This window comes from Pteropus vampyrus, unplaced genomic scaffold, assembly GCF_000151845.1.
Source record: "Pteropus vampyrus isolate Shadow unplaced genomic scaffold, Pvam_2.0 Scaffold18, whole genome shotgun sequence".
Classification (NCBI taxonomy): Eukaryota; Metazoa; Chordata; class Mammalia; order Chiroptera; family Pteropodidae; genus Pteropus; species Pteropus vampyrus.
The window spans coordinates 9,483,716-9,490,566 of record NW_011888799.1 but is presented as its reverse complement, the minus strand read 5'-3'; the positions used below and the strand labels follow the sequence as shown (position 1 = coordinate 9,490,566).

The 6,851-nt window shown below is 35.0% G+C and overlaps 1 protein-coding gene across 1 annotated transcript in view; it reads left to right on the top strand.

Annotated features, from left to right (window-relative positions):
- Positions 1 to 750: 750 nt before the first annotated feature.
- Positions 751 to 6,851, top strand: part of ADGRF1 (adhesion G protein-coupled receptor F1) — a 36,110-nt gene continuing 30,009 nt past the window's right edge. The window contains exons 1-2 of the mRNA XM_011354791.2: positions 751 to 834; positions 990 to 1,066. The gene's annotated coding sequence lies outside the window, so the exon portion shown is untranslated. The remainder of the gene's footprint in view (positions 835 to 989; positions 1,067 to 6,851) is intronic.

The window sequence follows — 6,851 nt, the reverse complement described above, 5'->3', positions numbered from 1 at the left end:
GGGTCACATTGTGTTTAAGGCTGCTTGGCCCTAAAATTGTGGACTCCAATCTTGTTAGCACTGTTGGTAACTCTACTTTTATAGTTTCTCTTTTTACAGTTTCTATAGTTTATATACAACTTTTATGGTTCGCATTTCTTTATTTCTATTCTAATATAATTTTATTTTTTGCAGTAGTGTTGTAAGCTACCTCAAGTCATTCACAAAATATGCAGTGGCTTCAAATATATATATATATTTGCAAACACGAGGTGTTAATTTTCAAATTGGATGACTCCTTAGAAATGAAAGAAACCTTTATTAAAGAAGTTGATAAGATTTAGCTCTAGGTTTTCTAAGGAGAAAGAACATACTGAAAATATACACCTTCTGTAGACATGCACTGATGTTCTTTTGCCAGCCTGCATTCCATATTATCCCATCAAGAAGTTCAAGGTTCCATTTTTTTTTTTTTTCCGAAAAAGTACCAAGTCGATTCTTCAGCTTTGAGTGAGAAAGTCAGAAAATGAAAAATAATATCTACCTGTACCCTGACCCCACCTGGAATTACTCACCTCTCCTCATTGGAATTAGGGATTAAGGGCTGCATTCCTTCTACTTTATGGTGTATGACCCCAGGTGTCCGGAGGCTGGACACGAAAGCTCAACAGAGTGACATTTTATAGAAAACTGATCTGGGACAGAAGTGGTCCACATTTCCCTAGAGCATTTTCCATTTGTGGTTTCAGAAATCCATCAATGTCAGCCGGGAGAATCACCAGGTCTTGGGGCCTGAGCAGCTTCCTCTAACCAGGCTGATACTGATTGGAAGACAGAGGGAGAGTCAGCAGAAAAGTATTTCACTTTTCCTTCTTCAAGGGGGTGTGTCCTGGGCTTGTTGGGCCTGCAAGGGCAGCACTGTGCACCAGGAGTTGTTCATGAATCAGTGGACCTGTGTGCATGCCAGAGAGCAGCTGTGGTTTAGATATTAAGACTGTCTTTCCAAACAGCATAAGAAGTAATTGAGCCACAAGTATCCTGGAGGAAGGGCTCCCGTGGGCTGTGATGTGAAGAGAAGAATCACCAGGTAAGCCCAATAGCTGTGATTTGATTCCTTGGAACCTGTGTTCCCATCATCAGTATTCACTGTTAATCTGAGATTATTTTTCCTTCACCATGGGGAAGACTCTGATTTCAACATCTCTTTTCCTGCAGAAGGTTAAATAAAGGAGCATAGAGTGGGAAAAGCAATAAGCAGAGACAACAGAGTTCAGTCTCTTGCCAGCTATTTAAATTGAAGTGATTCGCTGAGTCTCAAACTCCAGGTTTCCTGACTCGAAGCATACCTTTCTTTCTATCAGTTCTAATAAAGCACCTCCTATTCTTTGGTGGTGGTGGTGGTGGGGGGGGCGGGGGGGTGGATTCCTGGGAGGTAGATTGACTGGAATAAAGAAAGCTCTACCAAGGATAATTGTTAAAAAATATCAATCTTAAGGCTTCCACTGATTAAAAATACATTAGCCTTAGCAATCTCTTAAAACAATGCTTGAGAGAATTAAGTTTATTTTCACTTTAGAATGAATTTGTTTAAGATTTGACTGAACCTGTATACATCTGGGAAGTACTTCTCAACTTCTTTTTCTGGACTCTAAAAACCCCCAAATTGACCCTCATAACCATTTCCCCTGCTACTTTCCCAAATAAATATAAAGTGACATACTATATTTTCTGACTGACAGGATTTGAAAATTCATAATTTTTATTTTCCTTTTTATTCTTTATCATGAAAAATTCATTTATATAAGCCTGATATCCTATATAATCCACGCATGCTGGAGACTAAATGATGGAAAGTTACCAAAGGAGGGTCAAGATGACAGAGGTATGGAGAAATGATGACTTTGGCTTTTCCATGGTGAAATTCATTAAACTAAACCTGATGATAATGTACATAGGCTGGAGATCATAGATATGAGAGAAATAACAAAAATAGATAGATATACATTCTATAATTTATCAGAATATTAATATAAGCCTTTTGTTATATTTTTCTGTAATAAAAAAACTACTAATTATTCATAACCATAATAAAAATTAAAACCAATTTTACAATAGTGGTTGCATAATACTTTATTCAACCATTCATAAGTAGTATAACTTTGAGCAAATTATTTTCCTTTTCTTGATCCAGTTAATTTATTTGCAAAAATGATAGCAACGAATATTAAGATTCAAAATGGGAGTGGTGTCTCCTGGATAAATGTCACTGAATTCCCAGTTTTGCTTAAGTCCACTCCTTATAAAACAATGTTCTACCTGATCTAAACATATGTATTTGCAACTTCAAAACATCTTGCCTTGTTCTGTTTCTAAAGTTCTTTGGCACGAAATTCTCAGTGAAGGGAAAACCCTGTTCCCAAACAAATTATGGCTTTCTCCTGGATTGTGTTTGAACAGAAAAATGCTCATGAGATGTCAAGGTCTTCACAGTTCTAGACTGGATAGATACATAGTCTTACTAGCTGTGTCTACTAAGTAGCTGTGTCTACCAGCTCAATGGCAGATGGAAACTTGGGTGCTGGCATGCCATGAATGAAAATCCATAAGAATTAATAAATGTAAAAGTGCCCAGCATTTCGTAGAGTATAGTAAATTCCCCGGGTACAGTCAGTTGAATAAATAAAATACAAAAGGATAAACAGCAATGAGGTATGTAGTCCTAAAATTGTGCAAAAAATAGTCAAATCTTGTTGAGGAAGGTTACTGGGTCTTTGTGGGTCCTTGGTGTAAATGTCAGTTTTTAATTTTCAGAGGCCCACAAACTCTAAGTTTTTTGTTTTTTTGGGGGGAGGGGTTTAAATACAGCCTTTTAACATAAGGACATTAAAAATTATAAGATAATTTCTTTATTATTTGCTTCTTTCTCATGAGATAAAATGTTAAAAATCTGAGTTCCTGTATTGTTTAGGGATAAATAAGCATTTACTGTAAATCCGTGGTATTAGGACAGCTTGTCACAACAGAACAGATACACACCTGCAAAGTTTTGGATAAAGGGATTTTGTATTAAACAGATTATATTTTCCATGAAAACCTTTCACGCTTGTGTTTATACTTAAGCCAAATTTTGCTTGAAGACTTCCCAACACTTAATCTCTTAGAGAATTAGGCTAATTATTTCTAGCAAGAAAATTAATGATATAATTCTTAGACATAAAACACTCTTCTATGTTATTGACCAAAATACAAGTTAGACAAGTAACTGGTAAAAGAAATGACACAGATGCAGTAGAATTTTAAAAAATACTTAAGTCAGAATTTTATTTTATTACAAAGTGGTCTATAAAATTAATAAAAAGTTATCATGGTGGTCTTGATAATGAATGGTTTAGTCAGGATAGGTAGTTGGGATAACTGGTTATTCATTTGGGGGAAAATGAAAGTTAATCCTTTTTTCAAACCTGAAATAACTCCAGAAGAATTAAAAATTAAATGTATAAAAAAAAAACCTTAAATAACTGTTAGAAGAAAATATAGGACAATATTTTTACAATCTTTTTGCAAAATAAAAATTCTTGGCCTGACCCCAAGTTTAAGATCATATAGAAAAACTGACATGTGATTTCATGAATATTTTAAACTTTTATGCAGAACAAGACAACATAAAATCTTAAAAGACTAAAGACAAATGATGAGGAAATATTTATAACACAAGTGACAAAGAGCTACTATCCATACTATACGAAGAGCTCTTAAGAAGCAGTTCTTAAGAAAAAAATGAACATTCTAATAGAAAAATTTAAAACAATGTCTTAAATAGTCAAGCCAGGAAAAATACAGATGGTCACGAAATATCTGGAAAATGCTTAATCTTACTAATAATCAGAGATATTAAAATTAAAGCAATTAGAAAAAAATTTGCCTATCAGTTTGGTAAACATTAAAAAGATGTTGGGGACAATGTGTTAAAACAGGCATTTCTATACCTTTTGAGGGAGTATAAACAGGTACAAGTTAGAGCAATTTGGTCATGCCTATCAAATCTCAAAATGTATAAATCTTTTGAAGCAGGACTTTCAGCCTAGCCTAGAAAAATCCCAGTTTGCCTAGAATTAAGGGTACACGAGAAGCTTGAAAGAAGGAACATGTGAGATAAGATTGTAGGAGTCCAAAAGATGAATTTGCCATTATAACCCATTTGCTCTTCATTTGTACATAGTATGGAGCCTGGAAGGATTTTAAGTATGGATTAACATGACATTTGCAGGATTGGTGGAACACCAGGCAATTGGTTTCATTTCACAGACGAATCATTTGGAAACTATGAATGAAGAACTTGCTTTTACTGATTAGGAAACTATGATAAAAATACATTAACATGCATAAGAAAACTTAAAGAATGTTTTTTTGGGAGAGAGTAGATTTGAAACAATTAAGGTTTACCAGTATAAGTGTTGAATGAAAAGTCAGATATTTGTTTTATTCTTGCTGAAAACAGATCACCCAAGAATAGTCTGAAACATCTTCAGCCTGACCATTCACATAAAAAGACCCCACAAAGCCTGTTCTGTAGGTTTTTTCCAGTAGGCCTGATGAATTGTGTTTTTATCCTTAGACAACTGAGTAACAAAATTCAAATTTGTTAGGATAGCTTTGAAATATATATTCTTCCTTTTCCTTAACAGAGCTTATTTGTAAGAAATTTAGATGGAAATCAAATTAACAATCATGACTTTATTAAAATCATCTCTCAAGCAGCAAATGAACTGACCCATAGTCCAAGAGAAATATTAGATTCTTTTTGGAGAGGAATTTGGGAAAATAGAATTGAAGTTTATCTTTCTCATTTTCTGCAAGTATGAGAAGGAAATAATTCCCACTTAATTGATAAGATTGCCAAAATAATAGAATCCATACATATAAAAGCATTTTGTAAATTAGAAAGAATTATTCTTTTTTCTTATTATGTAACTATCACCTCTCTTAAGTTTCTGTTTAGGTACTTTTTCAAGCAAACAATTGAAGAGGAAGCTCAAATTCTCTTGGCTTTACTCACTCTAAGTAAGGAAAGTAGAGTGGGGAAGATGAGAAATAAGCTTGACCTGGGGACTGCAGGAAGGCTGGGTCTCCACTGCTAAGCTGAAGGCTTGGCTGGAATGCCATTAATTATCCTTTAGGGCTGGATGGTAACTTCTGCTCTACTGAGCCATGAGAGACAAGAGAAAATCTTCAGTTCCAAGGGATTAGAGTAGAGCCAACCCATGAGGCTGGCAGTTAGGGTTTTTACAAAGGAATTGAGCTAGCCTTGTTGTCTGTGGGTAACTAACTCTACTAGGACACCAGAAAAAGTACTGAGAGATGAGCTAAGAACAAAAAAAATCACCCTGTGTCTCTTCTAAGATACAAAGCACAGGCTAAATAGATTAAAAAACCCAAATCCTTGTTAGGGGGAAACACACATCTGTGCTAGTTTGCCAGCACCAGCAACAGAAGAAACGCTCTCGAGCTGAAGTTCCAATGAGTAGCAAAGGACACACAGACTTGTAAAAAAATGTATTTCAATTTTTGGATCTGAAAATATCAGATGAGGAGGTAGGGTCACAAACTGGACACTGAAGGGAGATCCATTCAGTGGAACATCAGAGAGTTTAAATAGGGACACTGGAACAAAGAGACTCCAACAACTCAGCAGTTATTTTCAAAAGTAGATCTGGATCACTGCTTTTGGGGTTTCCCTTAATGGGTGGAGCTACAATGCATGGACACCCCACATGACTGTGTTATGAACAGCCAGTGGCCCCCATACTGCCTTGGAAATTGAAGGCTGTCAACATACAGTGGTTGAACAAATTGAAGTTTAGCAAATTGGTAAAGTGTGACTGAGCTAAGTAATTCCTTTGGTCTCTTCTAGCCTTATAATTCTAGAGTTTTTAAAAGTCATACCTCTATTCTCAACCCAAGAACTTAATTCTTAGTAGGGTTTCAGCTTATCTAAAAAGATGTTCAAGAATTATAAAAACCAATTTGAGGAGAAAACAGTAGTAAAGCTGAATAAAACTGAGATGGGCAGATAATAATAGAATCTGAACGTGAATTGATCTGAGTTCACCTTTTTTTATAGGGAAGGAAACTGAGTCCAGTGAGGTTTTTTTTTTTTTTTTAACTTTCACAAGTTCTAGCACATAAGGGACAAACTTGGAGTTAGGGTCTATTAATTAATTTTGCTCTCTCTCCACTATGTTTATGCACTATAAACATGCTAAAAACATGCTAAAATATAAAATATGTATTTAAAATTTTTGTATGCACAATTATTTATGCAGATACTCACTGAGATTTTAAATAGTTTAAATTATATTCCTTCCAGAAGAAGTTTGTCTGGCTCATAAAATTTACCAAACTTCCAAAATTTTTTTCAGACATAAAATTGGTTATCTTTTCTATTCTCCACCTATCTCGCCACCTGCTTTTTTTACTATATCTGCCCACTTAAAGGAACACAAAGAAACTCTTAAAGGCAAATGGCCCAAGGATTTCTATACAAAGACAGATCCCAATGCAAATGTTATCAAAAACTTATAAAATAAGAGATAAAATAAAACCAAGGTTTTATAGGTCCTCTGCCTGTAAAACAGTTTTATTTGAGTCATGATTTCTTTCAGATTCTAGTTAGAGATCTGCTCTTTCCGTGTGTGTGTGTGTGTGTGTGTGTGTGTGTGTGTGTGTGTGTGTGTGTTAAGCATGTGTGCACATGTGAGTCCAGGACAGAGAGTAGAGAGACACTGTATTGGAACTTATTCTATTTATAGAGGAGGAAACATAATCCCATAAATATTGATGCCAAAGAACCTACCCAAGAATTCAACTGTGCC